Source organism: Lepisma saccharinum, chromosome 12, assembly GCF_977018435.1.
Source record: "Lepisma saccharinum chromosome 12, izLepSacc3.1, whole genome shotgun sequence".
NCBI lineage: Eukaryota > Metazoa > Arthropoda > Insecta > Zygentoma > Lepismatidae > Lepisma > Lepisma saccharinum.
The window spans coordinates 15721188-15748062 of NC_139240.1; positions in this window are offsets into that span (position 1 = coordinate 15721188).

Genomic DNA, 26875 nt, shown 5'->3' on the forward strand with positions numbered 1-26875 from the left:
GACACGATACGAATTGGGGTTAACGCGTTCTATTACAGTACCAGGCCCAGTGAAACGTCCAGAAAACTTTCTAGACGTTCCGATGCGCTGAGTGGCATCAAAAATAAGGACTTCATCGCCCTTATTAAACGAGATTTGAGAATGTCGTCGGTCATAAGCTGGCTTAACGGCTTGATAGCGCGCTTGGAGGTGTTCCGCGGCCGCGGCACGCGCTTTGTCTAGGATTTTAAGTCTCGTTTCATTCTCAACGCTTGCACAGACGCTCCTGTGTAACATTGCAGACCAAGGAGTGCGAGGTTCGAAACCATGCAATAGACTACACAGATAATTGGAACCCTGCATATAAGTGTTTTATCTAACACAATTATAACAAGAATATCAACACAGCATACTTTTTGAAATATATGCATTAACTCCTGCCGGTCTTCAAAGCGAATTGCACCTTGTTTTGAAGTCATCCATCTCCATTCAGCCTGGGTTATTTGGAAATGGCACAAGAGCTGTCTGCTTTCAGGCCAGGTGATCCTAAGTGCTTTTTTTTTTTCTGCGTGCGAATCATCTGTCATTAATGCATCTGGAGCCTGTAATTCAAGAAAATATACTGTAAACACATGTACATTCTGAATTCACGTGGGAAAAAAGAATTACTTGATGTATTAATTCTGTCAATTTTGTGATGTCTCTAACATGTTACTCCCTATTTTACTTGAAAATGTTACTTTCTTTTTCAGGTTATCTGTAGCTAAAGTAGATGATAATTAATCTACCAGTTTGCATGTCATATCAAACACTAGTTATTTTCCTTACTTGCCTGATATAACTAAAGAGAAACACACACACACATAAAAAATGTTCATTTACACTTACAACTTTCCCACAAAAGCACAATGGGAAGTGCTTCTTAAGAAGATCAAATGCTGTCTCGTAACTTGTTCCACTTTGGCCATTGTGAATAAAAACTGCAATAGGAACTGCACCAACCTTTGTTGCAGTTAGCATCACAGTCAATGTTGACTGGGCTGTATCACAGCTGGAACTTGTGTCCAAAAGTATCAACTCCCTTGCTGCTTGCAGAGACTGAGTCCTTTTTCTTAGTAACGACCTTCTTTCATGACATCATGAGCAGCCAATGGGAGAGCTTTTTTTAAACGGGAAAAACCTGTTTTTTTATTGTGTCCGTAAAGTATAAAGGTATTCACATGTGGCTACTCGGTTATTTTATTTTGGTATGCACTCGTGAGGAGATATGCTTTTCTATAACTAAAAGATGGATGTTAAAAAAATATATATAATAGAGACAGTTCGGAGCTCTGTCCTCTTCAAGGTAGCTTTGATATATTACTAGCACTTAAATTTGTTATTTTAAAGAGAAACAATTTGATGCAGTAATACTAATTGCTTCGCAGTTTGCTTATTATTCAATACATATACAGGGTGACTCGTAATTAGATGTATTCCCTGAAAGGGGTTAAAGTACAGACAATTTGCAATAAATTTGACCATATGATACCCCGTCCGAAAATTAGTAGTTTTCGAGATAATCGAATTTCTTTTGTTTCTTTAAAAAAATGACAATTTTCCACATAAAAAGATGAATTGAGAAAAAACTGCTCATTGTATGGAACTTATTTCAGCATTTTCTGATAGCTAACAAATAAGTGGTTCGTTGAAAAAAAAGTTTTTTTCCCAAATAACAATCACATGAAAGTACCGGGTGGGTCTAAATTTACAAGTGATGATAAAAAATTGCACTCTTAGTTTACTTGGCAACGTATTAATAACAAAAAATGGTATGAGACGAAGCGTACAAATTACTTTAATTATTTCCTTGTGTAATCTGCTATCCAACAAGGTACAAATGTTGGTAACATTCACATTTGTGTACAAGAAATAATACTTCATTCATCTTCATGTGAATGGAATCAATGAACAAAACAATTAAAGAACATTACACGTCTTGCTCAAAGTGGGCACCTCCGTTACGAATGCAGGCATGCAGGTTTTTACAGACATTTGGGGGGTGTAAGGATTTCTGCTTCCACATAGTGCACTCAATAGTCATCCTCACTTCCACGTAGTACACAATGTGAATGTTAGCAACATTTGTACCTTGTTGGATAGCAGATTACACAAGGAAGTAATTTGTACGCTTCGTGTCATACCATTTTTGTTATTAATACGTTGCCAAGTAAACTAAGAGTGCATTTTCTTATCATCACTTGTAAGTTTAGACCCATCCGGTACTTACATGTGATTGTTATTTGGAAAAATTTTTTTTTTCAACGAACTCTACTCTCTACTTTAACCCCTTTCAGGGAAAACATCTAATTACCAGTTACCCTGTATATATATATATATATATATATATATATATATATATATATATATATATTTATAAAATTAACTACATCACTACACACAATTTTGAAACCTTTACATTCAAAGTACATATACATTTTTATATATAGCTTTTCTTCTAAAAATACACATGTACATTTCAAAGGTAAATTAATCAGAATATATATATTTGAGAAAGAATTATCTATACTGCACTCATAATAACTCAAATCAGTATCTACATATACATTTCAGACGTAAATTAATCAGAATATACACATTTGACTGTACACTGCACTACACAGCACTGCACTGCACTGCAAATAACTCAAATCATTATCAACGTATCTATTTTCTTAAAAAAATATGATAATTATAAATGTATGCCTAAAAATATACTGGGGTGTAAGGGGTACCTTCCACGTAGGCGCCCAAAAGTCAACCTCACTTCCACGTAGTCCACCCTGGACTATAGACTAACGAGGCTCTGGCGACTGGCACTATGGCCAGTATAATTTTGTGTGTGCTGTTTTGTTTTTTGTCCTTGTGTATGCTGAGTGCCCGTTTTCAGCCTCAGCTTTCAACAGAAGTCAGAAGATTTATAGTTACACAACGTTAGAGTTGTTATTTGTTATTTGTAATGGAAAGGAGTTGGCCCCCGTACAATGTGACGGTAGCAAAATAGCCTAAGTGGTGACGCTCCCAAAGTTTTAAACTCAAATTCAAATAAAAATATACTGATTTAGGCTCAAGAAGTGAATTTTGCCCTATAGAAATGAGTAGTTGAACTTGGATAAAAAAACATAATTATTTTTTATGCTATAAAAATGGTAAAATTAGGGGTGTAAGGGCTGCTCCTTCCACGTAGTGCACCCAATAGTCAACCTCACTTCCACGTAGTACACCCTGGACTGCAGACTAACGAGTCTGTCGACTGGCCCCATGGCCAGTATAATTTTGTTTGTATTGCCCTGTTTTGTCCTTATTTGTGCTGAGTGCTCCTTTACAGCCGCAGATATTTTCCCCTTGGGAAATTACCTGAAATTCGGGGTAAGATGAATAAATACAAAATAAATGGCCCAGAATATACATTTATCTCTACTGAGGTAGTAGCTACGTCAAACTATCATCAAACATTGAGAACAAGAATGGAGTAATAAATATTCAAAATGCAGACATGAAATTCTTCCTGTGGTGTATTATTGCTGCTTTGCACCCCGCGCCACATAATCCGCAACTTGTTTCGCACTATAGCAAATTTGAATCAGAATATAATAAGGTGATGAAGGGTATACGATACCCGGTGAAATTGAATAACATCGACAAGTTCACGAGACAGTACCACGCGGTATAAGGTAGCACCATTTACATGGGCGGTTTTGGATTGGACAAAGATGGTAATGTGTGTGTGCTTCGTCCCTGCAAGAATATCGATGCTGAGCGTGTGGTAGGTCTTCTTCTGGTAAAGGGTCACTTTTGCCTGATAAGAAACTTTGAAAATTGTCACTTCTATTGGATGGCCAAACCTCCACCTATGCTCACAGAATCGAAGTGTGTGATTTTTGCTTGACCAAATTTCGAAGAACGAAATCTAAGTCCGCAGAGGAGCGCTTGAAGGAACACAAGCGGTTGTGTTCCATGCATCGTGAAACTAAAGTGGTGATGCCAGATCCTGGAACCACCATGAAGTTTACGAATTGCAGAGCATTGCTGCTTCATCCCGTGGTTATTTATGCAGACTTCGAATGCTTCCAGGTGCCTTTCGCTTCATGCGACCCGGAGCCGGAAGTGACGAGTTCTATAGATATCTTCCACCATGAGGCTTGCAGTTATCTTGTATCGGGGCCCCGATGCGTCCAGGAAGTTTGTGGAAAAGCTTTCGGAATTGACTAAGGAACTCGAACCCGTTCTTCGCACTTCCAAACCCATAACCCAGCTCACCTCTGTTCAACAACAGAAACACGACGAGGCAATTGTGTGCAAACAATGTAAGAAATCTTTTTACGTCTCAGAATGTGATAACCCTCCACCACAACCATCAAAGTGGATCGTATATTGCCACAATTTGTCAAGAATGTAACCTGAAGGTACAGAAACGAGACTTCATACCCGTGTTCTTACACAATTTCCAAAATTACGATACTTATTTGTTTGTCAGGGAATTGGGCAACGTGACAAGTAGAAATGAAGTTATCGCGCGTACCAAACAGAAGTGCATTACGGTCAGAGTGTGGATATCCCTCGAAGGTGAACGCAGCGTTGAATTTAGTTTCCTCGACAGCTACAATTTCCTGTCTTCAAGCCTGGCCACCCTTGCAAGGCAACTTTCCGATGAGGAATATGTGACCACGAGGGAATGCTTTGACGATTCAAACCTTGTTCTACTGAAACGCAAAGGCGTCTATCCTACGAGTATATGGACTCGTTTCAAAAGTTCGAGGAGACCGAATTACCTCCCAGACATGCATTTTACACTCAACTCATCGAGACATCATGTTCCGAAGAGGACTATCATCATGCTCAGTTTGTCTGGTCTACATTCTCTTGCCAAACCATGGCCGACTACCACGATCTCTATTTGAAGTTGGATGTTGCCTTGCTCTCCGACGTGTGCGAATCCTTCAGGTCGCGTTGCCCCTCATTTTACGAACTCAATCCCGCACATGCATACACTACTCCTGGCTTCACTTGGCAGACCATGCTTCGTTTCACGGGGATCAAGCTAGATCTCTTTAGCGATATCGATCAACATTTGTTCATGGAGAACGCCGTGCGAGGAGGCTTGGTCCAGTGTCCTCTATGATACGCTAAAGCCAACGTCGCCGACCAACCCTCTTACGATTCGTCCAAACTTACAAGTTTTTTCGTCTACTGGAACGTCAACAACCTGTACGGTCACTCGATGTGGCAGTGTCTTCCAGTAGGCGATTACCAATGAATGGAAGAGATCGAACTCGAGTCTAGAGACCTCCTCACCTGGACAAATGACAACGAACGAGGCTGCTTTCTCTGAGTTGACTTCGAATATCCAAATCATCTTCACGATGCTCATCATGGCCTGGCAATGATGCCATCAATGCAGATTCCTCCTGGTGGCTCATCCTTATCAAAGCTAATGCTAATCTTTGACAATCGCAACAACTACATCGGGGGTGTAAGGGGTGCTCCTTCCACGTAGTGCACCCAATAGTCAACCTCACTTCTACGTAGTACACCCTGGACTGTAGACTAACGAGGCTCTGGCGAATGGCCCCATAGCCAGTATAATTTTGTTTGTGTTGTCCTGTGTTTTGTCCTTATTTGTGCTGAGTGCTCCTTTACAGCCTCAGGTTTTAACGAAAGTCAGATGATTTTAATATTTTATGATTTTAGTTATGCAACGTTAGATTTGTTCTGTGTAACGATAAGGGGCTGGACTCCGTATAATGTGACGGGTGCAAAATAGCCTTAGTGCTGAAGCACCCAAAATTTTAAATTCAAATCAAATCAAAACTACAAGTAGTGCCTGTTTCAAAAAAGGCCGAAGTTAGCCACTGAACATACAATTAGAAGCATTTTGCATGAAGTCCATACAACACGCTTGGCCAAGCTAGCTTTGGATGGTAGGGATAACAAGTTACGTGTTCTTTGCTGTCAAGTTCACACTCGCGAGTGAGGACACTACAATGAAAGCAACGAATGTGATGTTTGCTCACAGTAGAATTGTAATCCCCCCGCTATCCAAAACCTAAGTCCACCTATCATCCATCTCAATTTTGCCAACATTTGAAATAACAATTATGTTGACGTTCTGTCGGTTGACAACGTGCAAGATATATAATTTGCACCCGTCACATTATACGGGGTCCAGCCCGTTATCGTTAATTTTGTAATGGTGTCTTCCAAAATCTGCAATTTACTCTTAATTAATTTGGTTCGCTTCAAAACGACTTGGTCAAATTGCAGCAGCTTCAAACGAAGGATATAGAAAAATTGAAACTTGAACTTGAAGAGCGAACTTCCAATGTAGAAAAAAAAATTGTCCGAACTTCAAAACTTAATAGGAAACATTAGAGATGATTTCGACGTTGAACAGTTACATACCGCCATCTCTAACTTACGTATGAATTTTCCACGATCGAAAGTGATTCTATCAAAGAGAAGCTTCAAACAAGAAATTCATAACACTCTCTAAGAAATTAAGTGTAAATTGCAGATTTTGGAAGACACCATTACAAATTTAACGATAAGAGGCTGGACCCCGTATAATGTGACGGCTGCAAAATAGCCTTAGTGCTGACGCACCCAAGATTTTAAATTCAAATTCAAAACCATTACAAATTTACCTTTCTCCGACGAATTTCAAGTTATCGGTAAGAGCGTAGCGAATATTAAGCTTCAGTTAGAGGCGTACCAAGATTGTGAACACATTCAAACTACTATTGCTACACTCCAGGCGTCTGAGTTGATTAATGACGAAATTCAAAATATCCATACTCTCATAGAGAGCTTCCAAAACCAGGGGATCAGTATTCAAGACACGTTAACTACAGTTCAGCACAAAGATTGATTACTTAGAAAATTTGAACGTTGAATCTAATCTCAACCATTTTCATCATGTCTTGGACAACATACAGCAAGATCTCTAAAGTTTCCAGACGGAGTTTTCCGACAAACAAAGATTTACAGATGTTGAAAAGAGCGGGTCGGGGTGACCTTCCACATAGTACACCCAAGCGTCAACCTCACTTCCACGTTAGTGCGCCCTGGACTCAACACTAACGAGGCTCTGGCGACTGCCCTCATGGCCAGTATAATTTTGTTTGTATTGTCCTGTTCTTTTGTCCTTATGTGTGCTGAGTGCCCCTTTACAGCCTCAGCTTTTAACAGAAGTCAGAACATTTTAAGATTTTTAATTATGCAACGTTAGAGTTGTTCTTTGTAATGGTAAGGGGCTGGCCCCCGTATAATGTGACGGGAGCAAAATAGCCTAAGTTCTGACGCTCCAAAAATTTTAAATTTAAATCAAAATAAAAAATCAAGAGCGGTGTCGACATTGTTCGAATCTAGTGATGTGGAAAGTTTCAAAACTTCTCTTACTGCACTCGTAAACACAGTAGGTGGTCTTCCCACCTCGCAAGAACTTCGCGCCGTTAAGAGAAATATTGCACGCATACTGAAACCGATAGAAACAGAAGTGACAAATACACAACATATTCGGGATGAAATTTCTTCGCTTCGTGATATGGTGTCTAAATTACGAACATCGCAACGTGTGATTGATCTCCATATACAGTTTACCGAGATGAGTAACATAATAAGCGATCTTACTGTGAAAAGTTCCAAATTGCATCTGTTAGAAAATCTTCAGCAAATTGTCGTCAGTGTCAGAGAACAGTTTGGTGTTCTCGAAACCAATGCTGTTTCGCAGGAATCGAAGCTAGCCGCTTTCGAATCTAAGTTGTAAGAACTGAACGAAAACTAGAAGCAGTTGAATGTTGAAATGAAAATCAAACCATCATTTTCGTCTATAACGGATTATATCGTCGACCAATTGTTTCCCATAGAAAATAAACTGGGACATGTTCACAGTAATCTTGTTACTGTAAAGGTAAAAAGTAAAGTGCTTCCCTGTGCTTAGCACAACGCCATGAAGGCGTATAGAGGGTGTGGGGGTAACTTGTTACTGTCGATACTAAGTTTTCCTTGCAACCTATCGAAATCGATAGCATACCGAACCAGCAAAGAACTTCCACGTTCGTTAAGAACAACAAGTTGTACGTATTAAGCCCACATAAGCCATATTACAGATTTTTATTCGACGGTACTATACAAATACAAGAATTTTCATACTGGGCTCATGGAAAACAGCCCTCTATTCCTACAATGACATTAATACGCAAGCGCGGAGTCCAGAAGGCAGGAAATATCCGTTTAGCGTACTGGGATGATATATATATATATAACAGCATCATCATGCAAAAATACACATACGTTATTTATATTTATAAACTGCAAATATCCCTTTCAGCGAACATAGTATCACGTCTCACATAGGGAATTTTATTATGTATTTATTTCCGAAATGTTATGCACGATGTGCATGAGAGTAGGGAACTTGTTGCACATACCCCAAACGTTTGTTGGCTTTGAGAATCATTGTTTTCAAATTGTAACGTATCGTTATGTGTGTTCTATAGTGTAAAATCAAACAATTTTGGCAATTACGTTATTTTATTATTTTACTTATTTGCTTTCAGATGCATCGAATGGTGTTTGAGGAGTAGGAGAGATGACTACTTGGAACTCGAAGACAATTAGTTGAACAAATGAATTTGTGCGAAGCACTTTGAGGATTCCTCTTTTATGAACACTGAAAAAAAGTATTTAACGCACAGCGCTGTACCAGTGCAGTACAGCACGTGCGAGGTGGTCCAATCTGCAAACGAAATTCCAAGAGCAGTTAACGAAAGTTGTGCTCTTTGTGATAGCGAAAGAGAGGACCTACAAACAAACCCCATCTGTTCCGGGGATAGTGATAAGAACGTCGTAGAAATAGAGCCAAGAGAGGAACAGACAGCAATTCAAGCTAATAATGACTTGCGCTTCGAAATAACAGTTTCCGAGCTCCAATATGGTGCAGAAAAGAGTAAAGAGAATATGAATTTCATAAGGGACCCAAAGAACTGCGTTGAAGAAGATACACTCCCTTATGCGCCCAGAAGAAAGAAACTGAGTAAAGTAATAAGCACAAAATATTTTATTATCGCGGAACAGAGCACAAATTTCATGGCTGAACAAGAAGATGAAAAAACTAAACATTCCAAAGAATACTTGTGTCAGGAATTGTCTCACCATATAGAAGGAGTACCACTAACATTTTTGAAAATGCAAGTAATGCACAAAAGAGAATTACCTTGGTCGAAAGAGGAGAGAGATCTATATCTTGGAATATATTACAAAGCGCCGAACCTGTACAGATTCCTCATTAGGAAGGGTTTTAAGCTACCCAGTGTCTCCACAATCAGGAAGTGGTTAAACAAGGTGGAGTTGAAGACAGAAATTAATGACAAGCTCTTTTCGAAATTGCAGAATGAAGTTAAAGCAATGACAGAGAGTGAGAGAAAATGTACATTGTTGATGAAATGTCAATTCGTAAATGGCTAGAATACGACTCAAAGGGTGACTTGGTGGAGGGATACGAAGACCTGGGGGACGTGAGTAGAAATAGAAAACTCACGACACTTGCACTAGTATTTATGGCTCGCGGTCTCTTCCACACGTGGAAGCTGCCTGTTGCTTATTTTCTGTCTTGTGGATCTGTTACCGCGCAGATCCTTGCAATTATTGTGCAAGATGTTGTAGAGAAACTCATGAACGCCGGACTAGAAGTGAGGGCAATAATATGTGAGCAGGGGCCAACAAACAGTGTATGCCTGGGGCGATTGGGTGTGTGTATAGATAAACCATACGTTACAGTAAAAAGAGAGACTGTGTACGTCATTCTCGACATGCCACACTTCGTGAAATGCGTCCGAAATAATTTAATGGCAGAGGAATTAATCTCTGATTTGCAACCGGTATCATGGAAAGTAGTAAATTAATTGTACAACATAGAGAAGAGCAGTCTGACTAGAGAGGCAGTGAAACTTAGTAATCGGCATATCCACCCAACTCCCCTTTGACAAGACGAATGTCAAACTAGCAGTCCAAGCATTCAGTAACTCTTTGTGTTCGGCTATATGGGCAGCAGTTACCACAGGAGAATTGAGAGACCCTTCAGCAATTAGCACTGCAAATTTCATTAAGAAATCCACACAAGAAAGCCCTTTGAGAAAATAACGCTCAGATTGACGAAAACCTCAGAAAATCACGCGAGTGGGTCAAAACGTGGAAACTAAAAGATGAAAGCAAAGTACCTCCATGGGGTGTAAGTTGTACCTTCCACGTTAGTAAACCCTGGACTGTAGACTAACGAGACTCTGGCGACTGGCACTATAGCCAGTATAATTTTGGGGGTGTAAGGGGTGACCTTCCACGTAGGCGCCCAAAAGTCAACCTCACTTCCACGTAGTGCACCCTGGACTAAAGACTAACGAGGTTCTGGCGACTGGCACTATGGCCAGTATAATTTTGTGTGTTGTCCTGTTTGTTGTCCTTGTGTGTGCTGAGTGCCCGTTTACGGCCTCAGCTTTTTAACAGAAGTCAGAACATTTTAACATTTTTAGTTGTGCAACGCTAGAGTTGTTATTTCTAATGATAAGGGGCTGGCCCCCGTATAATGTGACGGGAGCAAAATAGCCTAAGTGCTGACGCTCCCAAAATTTTAAATTCAAATCAAGTATAATTTTGGTGTGTTGTCCTGTTTTTTGTCCATCTGTGTGCTGAGTGCCTGTTTACAACCTCAGCTTTTAACAGATGTCAGAAAATTTTAAGATTTTTAGTTACGCAACGTTAGAGTTGTCATTTGTAATGATAAGGGGGCTGGCCCCTGTATATTGTAACAGGATCAAAATAGCCTAAGTGCTGACGCCCCCAAAATTTTAAATTCAAATTCAAAGTACCTCCATGTTTCCTGAGCCGTCAACAAATAATCGCAAGTATTCTCTTGCTGCGGGAAGATCTGAAAATGAGGAAAGTGTCCTTCCTCAAGACGTCTCGCTTGAATCAGGACACACTCGAGAACCTTTTCTCGGTTATTAGAGGAAAAAGTGGATTGTGTAGCACCCTTCGGCACAACAATTCAGAAGAAATTTACAGACAGTAACGGCAATTCACATTGCAATACCACCGGAAACATCCAATTGCGTGGACGACGAGGACACTGCAATCCATTTCGTATCAGAACAACCAATGGACAAAGAGCACGTGGGAGAGGAAAATGTAGAAAATACCCTTGAGGAATTACATATCAATGCGGCAAGTCCTGACGTGGAAATCCATTCTCAAAGCACAACCTTGCAATCATGTTCCGTTGCATATGTAGCGGGTTTTTTTTGGGTGCCCTAACTGTTCTAATGCATTATTCAAGAAATCTAAATCCCTAGAAAGAGAGACAGAACTACCCCCCACCATGTAGAACTGCCTTGACGGGGCGAGGGGGCTAAGTAGGGAGGCCATTTTAATCTCATCATTTCACTCATTCTTCTCATCCATATCTCACGTTTTCACAATTCATTCTTATCATTCATCTCCATTCCGCTGACCTCCCTATAACTAAGGGTCCTGCTAGAGAAGACAACCTTGATAAAAGAAACCTATCCCAAGGTGTTAGTTGCACGTGCCGATGTAACAGTGTTGGCTGCAGGGGTAGTTGCAGTCGCGAACGTGACCTCGGGGATTTCGGTTTGGTACTCGAGTAGCCTTCATTTTTGGGGGTAGGCCTTCCTCGGCATAGAGGGCATGTCGAGGCGACAATTTATGGACCGTCCACAATAAATATTTTTTGTATATTGGTCAAAAAACAACTCAAACGTGGGAAAACTCCCAAAACGAGAGCTGCCTTCGAGACCGCTACATTTGTTGGAAAATACAAGTAACGTTCCACGTTGTCTTGTGATTAGTATGGTTCAGAAGACCGATAGTAACGATGTTTCTGCAACAACAAAGAAACATGGAGCTGGTACATTGAAGGACTTGTCACCGTTTCTTATCAAGAAGCAGCTAGACTACGCCGCTGGTTCAGATGTACCAGAAATAAAAAAGATGCGAAACAGGAGTCTACTTATCCAGACCAGCAGAGATCGCCAGACAAACAACCTTTTAAAGCTAAGATCTTTGGGCGCCTTACCTGTTAATGTTGAACCCCATCGTCACTTAACAGTAGTAGAGGTGTGATTCGTCACTGGGATCTGCTAAATGCTGAGGAGGAAGAGATTGTTGAAGCACTCTCAGACCAACATGTCACGGCAGTGCAGCGAATAACGACGCGAAAATCCGGAGAACTTGTATCACCTGCTTCAATTATACTAACCTTCCAAACGACCACTCTCCCAGATAGAGTGCGGGCTGGATATTTGAGACTGAAAGTCCGGCTTACATCTCTAACCCGATGCGGTGTTTCAAATGCCAGAACTTTGGCCACACTCAGCCTTCCTGCAAAGCCACTACCGCCCTTTGTGGTAAGTGTAGTCAGCCTGATCATGGGACCAAACCTTGTTCTTCTTGGCCCAAATGCATTATTTGCAAAGGCGAGCACCCAGTCTGTCATCGTGACTGCCCTCTTTCCAAGAAGAGTAGAAAATCAGATAGTTGGTCGTCACAGAGAAAATCTCTGCTTGTGAAGCCAAGCAATGTGTCCGCGAAAGTGTACGCACTACTTTACCTGTGCCATTCACTACCGCTGATGCAGCTGCTCTTACCCGTCGCAGTGTAGGAGTACAAACCAGTGACGTGGCCACTCAAACAACAAACGCTTCCCGTAGTAGCTCGCCCTGCTTCGAGAAAACCAGCAACCGCTCCTCGTTCCACAGAGAAAAAGTTCAGGCAGGTGCATACCAAAGAATATTTTCTCAAGTGCAGTAGCTCTCCAGTCAGGGCGGCATCGACCACCCTGAGACTTAAAGCGCAGCTTTCAAGCGCAGCTGAAAGCTGCCCGGCGGGCGCTCAAAGCACCCGCCACCAGTCCCCCATCCCCTTCGCCCTCAGTCTCCTTACCAGAGAACATGATACAGGACGAAGCTGCGGATGAAGAATTTATCAAGGTGACAGGGCCTAGAAATAGAGTACGCCTTAAAAGGTAACAACCATACCTACAGCTATGGCTTATTGTCTCCAATGGAACCTTAACGTTTTTCCGTACACATCTCGAGGAACTGCAAATTCTAATATCTGAATTTGACCCTGCCATCATATGTCTCCAAGAGACACATTTTCCTCCAAATGAATCCGTGATTCTGAACGGATACACGCTTTACCGCACCGACAAGCTTCCTTAGGGTCGTCGTGCACACGGTGGTGTTGCAATCGGTGTTCGAGATACCATCCACTCAACACCAATCTTTCTCACCACCCACCTCCAAGCTGTCGCCGTGCGGGTCCATCTACCACAGCCAATATCTGTGTGCTGTGTCTACATCACAAGGGAGGAGCGATTCTATCTTGAGGACCTCCTTTCTATATTCGAACAACTTCCGTCTTCTGTAGTTCTTTTGGGAGATTTTAATTCCTACTATTGTTTGTGGGGCTCCGTTCGTACAGAGCCCCGGGGTCAAATTGTAGATCAATTCCGTGAGGCATCACGTTTAACGTTGCTGAATGATTGGACTCCCATATATTTCAGTCCTTCCTCAGGCACATACTCTGCGTTGGACTTGTCCCTCTGCAGTCCCAGCCTTGCTCCTACCACATCTTGGAGCGTTCATCCTGATCTCTGTGGGAGTGATCACTTCCCATTCTTTCTTACTCTGGAACATCTTCAGCACTCACGTGAACAACACCCTCACTGGCATCTCAGTCGGGCCGACTGGGGTGCCTTCGAGTGTGCAGTGGACCTTGAAATCGATCTTGCGTCGACTTTACCACCCATCGATGCCTTAGATATATTTGTGTCAAGAGTGCATGATGCTGCACGCACCTCCATTCCACATCCCAGTGGAACTGCGAGGCGACGCCCAGTCCCCTGGTGGACTGCGGAGATCAGTGCAGCCATCAAGGACCGCAATCATGCCCTAGATCGATTTAATAAGAACCACACTGCCGCAAACCTCGAGCAGTTCCGCATTAAGCGTGCCCGTCGGCTCATCCGAGCCAGTAAGAAGACGTGCTGGGTCCAATACGTGTCTTCTCTCACAAAGCAGGCTTCGTCGAAAGCCGTTTCGACCAAAGTACGTCGCATCCAGGGGGGTGCATCTACTACTCTGAGCGCTCTGGAGCACGATGGGACGTTGTACACAGATTCCGGAGACATAGCTCATATCTTGGCCACACAGTTTTCTGATGCGTCTAGCTCTGTAAATTATGAACCACGTTTCCGCCGTGAGAAGCACCGTCAGGAGCGACGCCCTCTAGTTTTTCGAAGTCATAACACCGAGCCATACAACTCTTCATTCGGGGTGTAAGGGGTGACCTTCCACGTAGGCGCCCAAAAGTCAACCTCACTTCCACGTAGTGCACCCTGGACTAAAGACTAACGAGGCTCTGGCGACTGGCACTATGACCAGTATAATTTTGTGTGTGTTGTCCTGTTTGTTGTCCTTGTGTGTGCTGAGTGCCCGTTTACGGCCTTAGCTTTTAACAGAAGTCAGAACATTTTAACATTTTTAGTTATGCAACGCTAGAGTTGTTATTTGTAATGATAAGGGGCTGGCCCCCGTATAATGTGACGGGAGCAAAATAAGTCTAAGTGCTGACGCTCCCAAAATTTTAAATTCAATATCAATATCAATATCAACTCTCCATTCACTGAAAGGGAGTTCGATCAGGCGTTTCGAGATTCTAAGAATACAGCTCCTGGAGTGGACAAGATCCACTATGAGATGCTTCCACACCTGCCCATTGGTGCCATAAATTTCCTTTTTGCGTTATTCAACAGGCTTTGGTTGGAGGACTCTTTCCCTTCCTGCTGGAAAGAAACAATTATCGTTCCCATCCTGAAGCCAGGTAAACAACGCACCGCAGCCTCGAGTTATAGGCCTATTGCCTTAACTAGCTGTGTGTGCAAGTTGATGGAACGCATGATCAACAAGCGTCTCACCTGGTTTTTGGAGGAAAACGCATTGATAAGTAATTTTCAATGTGGTTTTCGCTCTAACCGTTCCACACTGGACCATCTGGTTCAGCTAGAAACACATATTCAGGATGCATTCCTCAACAAGGAACATTTAGTTGCAGTTTTCTTCGACCTCCAAAAGGCATATGACACAACGTGGCGCTTTGGCATCCTAAAGCAGCTCCATTCTTGGGGCGTGCGTGGCCATATGGCGTACTTTATTGAAAATTTTTTATCAGATCGCTTTTTCCGCGTACGTGTTGGGAACTCCTTTTCGGATCTTCACGAACAAGAAAACGGTGTCCCGCAGGGCAGCGTACTTAGTGTGACTCTGTTTGCCATAGCAGTAAACTGTGTTATGGCAAACATTCTTTCCCCTGTACATGGCCTCCTCTATGTCGACGACCTCACGATCTTTTGTCGCTCACGGAATCTCGCGTCAGCTTCTCGTCAACTCAACTGACGATAAACCGTTTGGTTGAGTGGTCCTCCCAAACAGGTTTCACCTTCTCTTGCGAGAAATCCGTGTGTGTTCACTTTTGTCGTCAGCGTACATGTCATTTCGATCCTGACCTGTACATGGGGAAGTCTCCCCTGTGCTTCGTGAATGAGGTCCGCTTCCTGGGCCTCATTTTCGATAAGAAATTAACATGGCTACCTCACCTTCGCCAGTTAAAGTTCTCTTGTCTTCGAGTTCTCAACCTTTTACGTGTTTTATCTCATACTTCCTTTAGTGCTGATAGGACGGTACTGCTTCGCTTGTACCGTGCACTCATCAGGTCGAAGCTTGATTTTGGATGCGTTGTGTATTCTTCTGCCCGCCCATCTAGACTTCGCATGCTAGACACCGTCCACCATGCTGGTATACGTGTGTGCTCTGGTGCCTTTCGTACCAGCCCTATCGCCAGTTTGTACGTAGAGCCATCTGAGCCGTCGCTGTCTCTGCGAAGACAGTGGCTGGTAGTGAACTACTTCCTCCATCTTCGCTCGATACCTTCACATCCTTCATTTGACACCATCTCCAACGAGAGTAGGCTGGCAAGGTATCGGCTCCACCCTAGTGCCACTAGACCATTTGGTGTTCGTGCAGACGAGATCCTGTCAGCACTTGGTGTTGACAGTGATCTTCCTGGCGTCTCTCCGCTCATTCCGCCTCTCCCTACCTGGGAGTTTCCTGCACCTTATATCGATTTTTCCTTGACTGCCCTTCCAAAGGCAGAAACACCAATGGTTGTATACCAGCAACGGTTTTTAGAACTTCGTGCGAAGCACCCCAATTTTAATGTGTTTTACACGGATGGGTCCAAGACAGTGGAATCAGTTGGTTGCGCCTTCGTCCTAGACTCTCAAAGTTCCAGTTACTCGCTACATCCTGCCTGTTCCATCTATACGGCAGAGTTGTACGCCATTCTAAAAGCACTGGACTTTGCAGACGTGAATGGGCTGAAGAAAATCTTTGTGTGCTGCGATTCGACCAGCGTGTTGCAGTCTCTGGATTCGCCGTATTCCCGACATCCATTAGCGCAACGCATATTCAGACGGCGTGTGTCCTTATCAGCCAGTGCGGATGTACACTTCTGTTGGGTCCCTAGCTACGTGGGCATCCAGGGGAACGAATCAGCTGATGCTGCCGCCAAGTCTGCTAATGCAGATGGCGACGTTCTCGTCCACCTTTTGCCAGCTAGCGACCTGCACAATGTGTTCCGTTGTCGCCTTCTTGACACTTGGCAGACCGAGTGGGATGTGGAAACGGGGAACATGCTTCACTCTGTTAAGCCCACCATAGGTGCTTGGCGTTCCTCATCCCGTCCCTCTCGGCGAGAAGAAGTTATTCTTACCCGCATGCGTATAGGACACAGCCGTCTAACGCATGGTCACCTGCGCCAAGGGCTGGACCCACCGTTGTGTCGTACTTGTAATGTTATTTTAAGCATCCGACACATTCTCGTTGAATGTGTCGATCTTGCTTACCTCCGGCAGACTTTTAACCTTTCCGGCTGTTTGTCATCATTTTATCACATGTTTTTAGTTTTTTGCGAAGAGCTGGACTCTTCCACCATCTGTAAGGAGGTTTTTAGTTTGTTCTGACTTTTTAATGTGTTGTGTTTGTCTCGTGCAGGTCTCTTTACAACCTTGCACTTTTAGTTTTTCCCAAGGGGCTATCTACACCCCCTTTTTTTAATCTCAGTCAGAATTTTAGATAAGGGATATTTTCCCGTATACATAGAAGGGTGCGAAATGGCCTTAAGTGCCGACGCACCCAGAAATTTTAACTCAATTCCAATTCATGCTTGTTCATTGGCTAACTTGTAAGTAGTGTTGCCAATTGTAATAATGAAGCACTATTTCTGTCACGAAAGGAGAAAGGCAGTTAAAGTGACTGTGAGATTTGTTGGATTCGAAGCAGCATATTTTTATTTCATACTAAGTATTTGACCGGTTTGACGTTGTGTGCGTGTATTGCGTGTGTGTATGTGAAAGTGTGTGTTTGTTAAATTCCATAATGCCTCCAGTTCTGTCAAAGTTGAAATGTAAAACCTTGCATAGCCAAGCTCGGGAAATTCACAAATTGTTTATATTTCATAATTTTGGAATTGTTCAAAAGAAATAAATTATGTGGCTCCATGAGTGTTTCAACTCTTGGGTCCGGCACATGTTCTTGGAGAAATTGCATAGAGGAGGCTGTCATTTTTGCTGCTTAATTCGATGCATACTGTTTTCTGTGTTAAAATTGCCATGCTTTGATGGGTGACAAGTTCTTAGAAAAAAAAGACGCGCAGCTTATCGTCTAGTGACAGTATATGTACTTGTCGACTGTCGCCGATCACAGAGAGGAAATAATACTACTTGAGGAGGAGTGTTGTGGTCCAACTGTCGCGGTTTAAAACATTCGCATGTTATTAGTTCTCAAAGAAGTGGTAGTGTCGGTCGTGTATTATCTGTTGTTGCAGTTCCGTACCAGTGTAGACGGGTTTTGGGAGTGAACAGCTAGAACGCCACCAGTGCCTTCATGCAATGGAAAATAATCGTGTTTATTTTGTTCAAAATCACCCAAATAAGGAATCACTATGAAGAAGTCTTCTTTGCAGCATTTTTGGTAATTTTACGTATGTGTTAGTCCATATTTTGCGAATTTTTAGTCCATATGTATGTATCTACATACGAAGCCACTTGTTAGTACAGGGGTGTAAGGGGTGACCTTCCACGTAGTACACCCAAATGTCAACCTCACTTCCACATTAGTGCACCCTGGACTGAAGACTAACGAGGCTCTGGCGACTGGCCCCATGGCCAGTATAATTTTTTTTGTATTGTCCTGTTGTCCTTATGTGTGCTGGGGTGTAAGGGGTGAACTTCCACGTATTACACCCTGGACTGAAGACTAACGAGGCTCTGACGACTGGCTCCATGGCCAGAATAATTTTGTTTGTATTGTCCTGTTCTTTTGTCCTTATGTGTGCTGAGTGCCCCTTTACAGCCTCAGCTTTTAACGAAAGTCAGAAGATTTTAATATTTTATGATTTTAGTTCTGCAACGTTCGAGTTGTTATTTGTAACGATAAGGGGCTGGACCCCGTATAATGTGACGGGTGAAAAATAGCCTTAGTGCTGACGTACCCAAAGTTTTAAATTCAAATTCAAATTAACTTGTTAGTACATATTAATCCTAGTCCTGGTATAATGCATGACGTTCAAAACTGAACGTTAGATAGACCTGAATTCTCTAATTTTCTTGTTGTACGTAACATCTGTGCATCAGCGCACTGCAGCGATTTTTCTATCTGCTCCATTAGCAACACTGCTTCTTGAGTTGTTTCGCGCATCGCACGGCAGAAATATACGTGTTGGGCTCTACTACTATCTCGACAAACATAGTTTCGTTTAGTTGGACGCGAAAGAATGGTATACGTCCTGTTCTTCTATTATTTTGTTTACGTTATGAACGCAGTCTACTGCCAATGGAAATTCATGCGCAGTATAACGACGCTGATGCCGCTCAAACTGTTGACATCATCGTCATTTGCTACCCAAAATACGCCATGAACGCTGCCCCACCCAAAATAAGTATATAATATAGTTGAGAAAGAAGCGCAGTCTTCCCTCCCGAAGCTGAAAAAAGAGGGTCGTGCGAGGTCCCAACCCTGACGTCACTCACGGGACAGAGGTGACGCTGTCACTGACCTTTCCGCTTTTTATAGGATCTGCATTTGAGTGAGGGAACGTTGCCTTGTTTCCTTTTTCTGTAGCTGTTGTGTGATAGTGGAGAATTTTTTCCAACCACAATAACATTTCAGGAAAATTCCGCGCAATTGTGCTGTTGTTTTGTGCCCGAGCAACGCAAGAAATACAGTAGGACAGGCACGTATCCAAGCAAAAGTTTTCTGTTTAAACTAGATAAAATGAGGATTTCGGTTTCTTCTGGTGTGAAATAAGATCATGTGACGATAATTTAAGGAGATAAATAATTATCAAGGCAAGACGGAGAATGTTCTGTAACCCTGTTATTGATAATAGCACGCGTCCAAAGTGGGGTATAGGGGGCTTGACTCCACCCCTCTCTCCAGGAAATTTTTCAGTTTACATTAGATAAAATTAGGCTTTCGGCTTCGTCAATAATATGACAATAATTTAAGGAGAGAAATAATTACCGACATAAGACCGAGAATGTTCTATAACCCTGTTATTGTTAATAACGCGTATCCAAGATGGGGATCAGGTGGCTCGAGTCCCATCAGGTAATTTTCCAGTTTACACTACATAAAATTAGGTTTTTATCTTCTTGAATAATGTGACGATAATTTAAGGAGAGAAATACTTATGAAAGCAAGACGGAGAATTACCCTGTTGTTGATAATATTGCACGTAAACTTTACTTGAGTTTTCAGTGTTGTCGCAGTGAACTTGAGCACTATGTAGAGACTTGTCAGTATTTGGAAGCTGCACAACAAAGGTAGCTCCACACGTAGAGCGATTCATTATAATTTCTAATATCTGGAAGACGCGAGAAGGAATGTTCTTGAATAAGAGGAGTCGAACTACTGGCAATATCTATGAATCGTTTATCTGCGGAACATTCTAGATTATAATGAGGATATAAATATGCGTTAATTAGAACCATTCCTAAATAGATATTATTTGACCTTACCTTGGATCCAATGAGAAAAATGGCGTTGTCTCTGACGTCATTTCCTTTTAAGCGTTCAATTCAAGGACTTGTTCATGATTTATTTGATCGTGTACAAAGCGGTTTACTTCAGTCTCCAATACGAAATCATAAAAACTTCTGGTGACTTGATTTTAAAAAAAAAATGTGTCCGAGATAACGAGTGGCGTTCCCAGGATTTTCGGAAGCGAGAGTGGTTACGTATATTATTTTTGGTGGTCAGTCCTTATTTTGCCATCTTTTCCTGTCTTTGACATTCAAATGGGGCTATGACCCCACCAACCCTCCTTTGGGCACATCACTGGAGATAAATAAGTAAGCATTTAATCATATTGGGAGACGAAACATAAGATGTGTTGGGAACGGAAGGGTTTTCAATGTGCATTGATTGATTCGCGATCCAGCTGTATTCTAGAAGACTTCCTTTGTTTCGTGCCGATGTGTGAGAAGACTGCGGAAGCTGCGACAGACAATTTTGAACACTGCGAGTGCTTAGGCCTGAATATGAACAATTTGGTGGGTTTCTGCTTTAATAAGAGCTGCAATCATGGGAGGACAAGACACATTAGTAGTGTTCAGGCTCGAATCAGAGAGAAATATTCGAGAACTGTCTATGTCCAGTTTGCAACCCACAGTTTTAATCTCGCGTTGTTGAGTGGATTGTCAATCTCGTGTATGTGTATCAGCTTCGTAAAAGCACTGCTGGTACACAGATGGTTTGATCCTGATCAGAAGAAATTGACAAACACAAACATACTGAGATGGTTCCTGCACACAAAGTTATAGCATGGAAACAGAGGAGTCAAGTGGTAAAAAATGTCCCGATTTCACGTTCTTATTAAAATGAGTGCCTTAAACAGTTGCGATGGTTTAGGGGATAGTTGCTCCCCATTTTCTTGCCTCCACACTGTGTCCTCTTAATGCTAAGCCTTGTCTACCAAGAGAAAGTAAACTTTCCTTGCAAACCCCCCACGTTTTAGAACCCAATTGCCACCACTGGCCTTAAACATACAATACCCCTTACAAAATGGTGTTCACCACCTCCCCAAAAGGAATTCGTGGATACGTGTCTGGGTGTAAGCTATTTTTGTTCCTAAAGGATCCGATTACGTGCAAGATGTGGGTTAGATCCTGTTAACACCAAAACATGCTCATCGCATTTTCTGAATGCCGGTTACGAACGGAATTTAAAAGCAGAACTGCTGAGTATTATTACCTGTAGACCGCAGCTTAATAGAAACGCTGTACCATGTTTAAATTTGCGTAGTTGTGTGGTGAATTGTAGTAGTGTTCAACAGGCAAATGACATAATTGATCGGAGTGGACGTGCCAATAAACGTCAGATTCGAAAGCGAGCCGTGGAAAGACTTGAAGAGTTGTCTCCTCACAAAGTAATTTGCTTGGCACATAATTCAGAGACTTTGAGTACTGGAAATATACCCAATTTCCAACAAGATAGTGTGGGGAAAAAATGTGCTGAAGAACAAATATAGAAACTGCAGACACTACAGGATGAAAGTGCTAAAAAAGCAAATTTGAATTATAAAACATGAAGTTGTAATGTCTCGGCCCCAGTGATTTATCCAACAACTTCGCCCTAACACCGCACACAATGTTTTAAAACGACAACTTTGTGGTCATTTTGGCTCTAAGTATAACTTTTCACCCCCATAAACACGAATTTACGCCACTCAAATAGAAAATTCTGAACAAAGCACTGCTCCACCTCCGAGCCGGATTTCCCGCATTTCATTACATATAACTCATGTTCATAGTTTACTTTTAGCGACACAGTTTACTAGGTATAGTCTGATCTATACATATACATTTACTTATACACACACGTCAGAACATTCATTCGATTTCTAAAACAAATTTATTTCCGAAAACACGGAAGAAGTGTGAATTCCTATGCCGTTGCTGGTGCTCGTTTTTGACATGCCCCGTGGCTGACGTCATCCGTGGAGGTTTACGAATGGTTTACGAACTGTTCCGAACGCCAGACTGCATCCCCCCTGGCCCCACCCCCCTGTATAAGGGTAAATCCTGAAACGTATGCAACCCAAACAGCACTTCGGTTATTTTGGTTGCATAGAGACCAGGGGTTTGTGCACACACTCCGTGCTTTCCATGAACGCTTTGAAAGAATCGTTCCATTGATTTGCTTTATATTACTTCGCTTTTATGCCAATTTTGGCTAATTTGCGAAGATGGGGGTGAGTTATGACATGATGAAATTGATGAATGGACACTCAAACATCCATGCCCCGGCCGGGATTCGAACCCGGGAAATAATATTTCGAAAGTCCTATTTACTCACAAAGGATGATGTTGACTGTATTATGGTATCCGAATTATTGTGATGTTGATTGTGACTTCTCTATGAAATTTTATGGTGACAACGGAATGTATCCTTACATATTTTTCCTCTTTTACGTGCAACCACAATTTAATCCGGGTTATGAAATTAACAGAACCTGAGCAGGGGTTTTCCGAATAAGCTGATGTTCATGATAAATTTCCAATGTGCTTGTAATCCAGATCGCCCATGTGCGTGGACACAATGGAGTAAATAGAGCGTGAATTCATTTGAAAAGGGATTTTGCTTGCAGCATCAACGGCTTCTATGGAACGATGCGTGAAAAAATCATATTTGTGATGTTTTGTTTCCCAAGGAAATTAGCCACATGTGCAGATTTCGCTGTTTCTTGTGACAAGATTTCCTGTTAAACATCGATCCTTGCTTGCAAAGATATTCAAGGTTTTCTCCAAAATGATACATGAACGTTCTCGTACGAACATTGACATTTCAAGTGTAAACTCGTCGTGCAGTTAGACAAAGCAGCCTTATATAACTATTGTGTCAGTCATACAGTGCCTTTCTCGGTCGAGTCGCCCGTGGAACGGCGGTTAGCGCGGCGGAAAGTAAGATCGCGTCTACGGGCAAACTGTATGCAATATCCGCGGAACTGGGGCCGCTAGCTATGTGAAGAAAGAGGTTCGTACAACTACATTGACAGTTATAATTAAAATGAGTACGTAACTTGTTACAAGATGTGCAGAAAATTATGTCCCCCTGCATCCAAACATTTACGGCATTTTTAAAGGAAATGTACACGAGCACGTGTCAGTTCCTCTTCCAAAATTGCTTCATTTTCCCTCCTGATATTATTCTTCTAATGTATGGTTTCAGGTTTGAAAGCTTGGTAGCTCGCCACGCAGACGTCATGACAATGTCTATTTCGTGTGCAAGGAGTCGGATAGATTAGCACTGACGCGTCCAGTACCAAGGTCAGCGTACAGCTGTGAGTCTAAATGACCGCAGACGCCCTCCCACTGCCCGACGTGTTAGCCGCCGATCCACGGACGACTCGATAAAGAAAGGCACTGTATATTTAGATCATTCAAAAATGATTGACGCTCCTGCCATAACTTCCGAAACGTAGAAGTTTAAAATACGAGTCCAGTGTGTGTTTGAAGATAGTGCCACGTATTGCCACCAGTTGTCGTTGCTGCATCGCACAGTGCTGCTTTATTTGTGCAGGTGCATTTGTGGACAAACTGAGAAAATATAGAAGCAGATAATCGTGGACAATGTTGGACAGCGCGGTTCCTTTGGAGGGAAGGAATGGCTGGCTGGGACATCTACTCGAGGTTAGCAGTTTGTGTGTGAGAATGCAGCACCAAGTTGCACAACCAACTTTTAGATGTAGATAACCGAGCAGTTTTAACATGTCGGGCTTCATGCGCGAACACGTCACAATTTCCACCCAGGATTTTCTAGGGTACACCGTATTACCTCATGCTATATATTCGCCAGATCTTGCACCTAGCGACCATGCTCTGTTCGATGCAATGAAGGAGACTGTGTACTGTGAGAAGTTCACCTCGAACGACGAGTTTTAGTCTGCTGTCCGAAGTGGTGCCGGGATATCTTCAAAGAATGTTTTGCTGCGAAAATACGAAAACACCTGTAATGATAGCACAGGTGCATAGTCATTCACGTGTACTCACTTTGTTCAAAATACAATATTAGTGTTAATAAATATTGTGGTATCATTCATTTGTTAAACGACCCTAGTATTTCACCGTTGGTTCGTGCTCAGTTGGATGAGGACTAGCAGTATTAACTGATAATCGTCATCGATTATATTCAAAACTTTACAGCCTCCTCGGTGACGTAATCAAGTGGCCGAGGGTTCCATACGCTGTTGAGTCACATTGCATAGTAGTTCGAATCCTACTTGAAACAGTAGAACCTATCCTGGTTTGCCTATCTAATCATACAATGGACTTAAACATAGGCTCAAATTCAGAAGCTTACGCTCTCTGAATAAAGTTAAAATCCCGTTTTTGTTCGATTGATTGATTGATTGATTTGGTGTTTTAAGTCCAGTTTATGCACAGTAAATCTAATCGGGACTGGGTGCTTCCACCGGGAATCGAACCCGGGACCCCTTGATTACAAGGTAACGACGCTACCACTGCGCCATCAAGGAGGCCCCTGTTTTAGTTCGATTTGAATATTTGTTATTTATCGTCGCTTATGCAGCACTTTTGGCTAATCGCTACGATGAGGACGAGTGATGATATAATGAAAGTAATGAAGGGACACTCACAAAGAACACCTTTCCAGGCCAGGATTCAAACTCCGGATCCTTGGCATCGTAGAGATCCCCGCCACGGAATACGGCGAGTTTTCAACATTCTGTGAAGGTCTATTGCAATTGGAGCAAATGCCTTGTTTTAGATTATAAGTTAATAATAAATAAATCTCTCATGCACCTTTTCTCCATACTTCCTCACTTGTTTTATTTGTATTATTTTCTTCTATTTTTTTCGCTAGTGTTAATGGCTATGCCAATCACAGTATCTTCCCAAACTTTACTGTATCATAAAAAGTGCATGTGGGTTGTCAAAGTCCCATACATGACTGTTTCTACTATTGAAGACATCCATCCTGGTGAAAATGGCTTCATCTGTCCACAATACGTTTGCCCCGAAGTGAGGGTTTGTGTCCAGCTGATGCAACAACCATTGGCAAAACTCCATACGAGGGCGAAAGTCACGAGGTAACAGTTCTTGTACTTTCTGCAGTTTAAAAGGGTGCATTCCTTCCTCTGACAACACACGCCAAACATTCACATGAGACGTGTTTCGTGCCCGAGCGAGCACTCGCGTACTGGTGCCAGGATGTTCTGCGACCGCTGTTAACACATCTTCTGCAAACTGATGTGTACGTACACTTCGGGGTCTTCCAACTTCTTGCCGCGGTGGTAACACTGACCCTGTTTTACGCAGTCGACTGCCCACTACCTGAAAGAAGGTGTGAGACGGTAAACGTCTATGTGGAAAGCGTTCTCCATAAAGACGCCTTGCCTCACGGCTATTACCACGTGCCTCCCCATACATGAGATGCATGTCTGCTAGCTGCTGGGTCGTATACGCAGCCATCTGTGTAATAGGGAGCTGGAACTGCAAAGTATTGTTTTTGTTTAACACTGGCACACTGCACAAATTGGCCGTATCACCGTACGAACACCACAGACCAATTGTGAACCAACCCTTCGAGCTCCTCTCGCGGGAACAGCAGTCATGAAGGTCAAACGTAGACTACGAGAGCCAGACTTGCCTGTGCAGCGCTTCCAAAACTGGTCTCTTTTACGTCACAATGATCGCGTGCGAACACTTTTGGTATTGCTCCCACCCCCTTTGTGTGGTGAAAGTGACATCTTCAGTTGGTGTACAGTGACACACACTGTCTGTGCATAAGACATTGTAGCATTTGTTGTTTGTTGAGTGTGTGTGTGGGGGGGATATTACGTAGTTGTCGCGTGTAAAAATACACGTTGTCGCAATCATCTGATATTGTGTTTTTCTTTCCCTCCTCCTGGTGGAGTAATGTGTGTCTCGTATGCCACATGACATGATTCGTTCATTCCTTGCGTGTAACTGGGGTATGCAACCGTGCTCAACTTTTCGGATTTTGTGTTCGGTGTTCATGTTTTGATGTTTGAGGTCGGGATGTGTTGTCTTGAACGTATTTCTCATTGTCACGGTCCTTCTTGCTGCGTTACATACCCTTTCCATGTATTGTTCTTGCTGGAAATCTCCAATTCCTTTGAGGACTCCATTGCGCATGCGTGCAGTGAACTTTTCATAGTGACTTCCGGACTGAGCACATACGATTCCTTTATGATTCCCTTGGAACCGCCTCTCTATCTGTTATAGTATTCGTCCCAGTCAGGTGTGACGTTCACTTTGTCACCTTTTGCGAGGCTCCTATCTCGGAAACGAAGCCTCAGTCGTAAAAATGGAACTTAGACTTTTTGCTTGTTTTCGTGTGAGGAATCACCTCCCAAGCGTTGTAAACGACCTTTAGAAACACCCTGTATATATATATATATATATATATATATATATTACAGTCAGACCCAAAGAAGTCACAACATAATATAGTTGTGTCATCATATACAAAAATATGTACTTTTAGGCATAGGTCTTATGTAAAATAAAATACATTAATTATATGTTGTTTTCTTTTCCAAAGACATTATTTAGTGGAGGGGTGTAAGGGGTGACCTTCCACGTAGTACACCCAAATGTCAACCTCACTTCCACGTCAGTACACCCTGGACTGAAGACTAACGAGGCTCTGGCGACTGGCCCCATGGCCAGTATAATTTT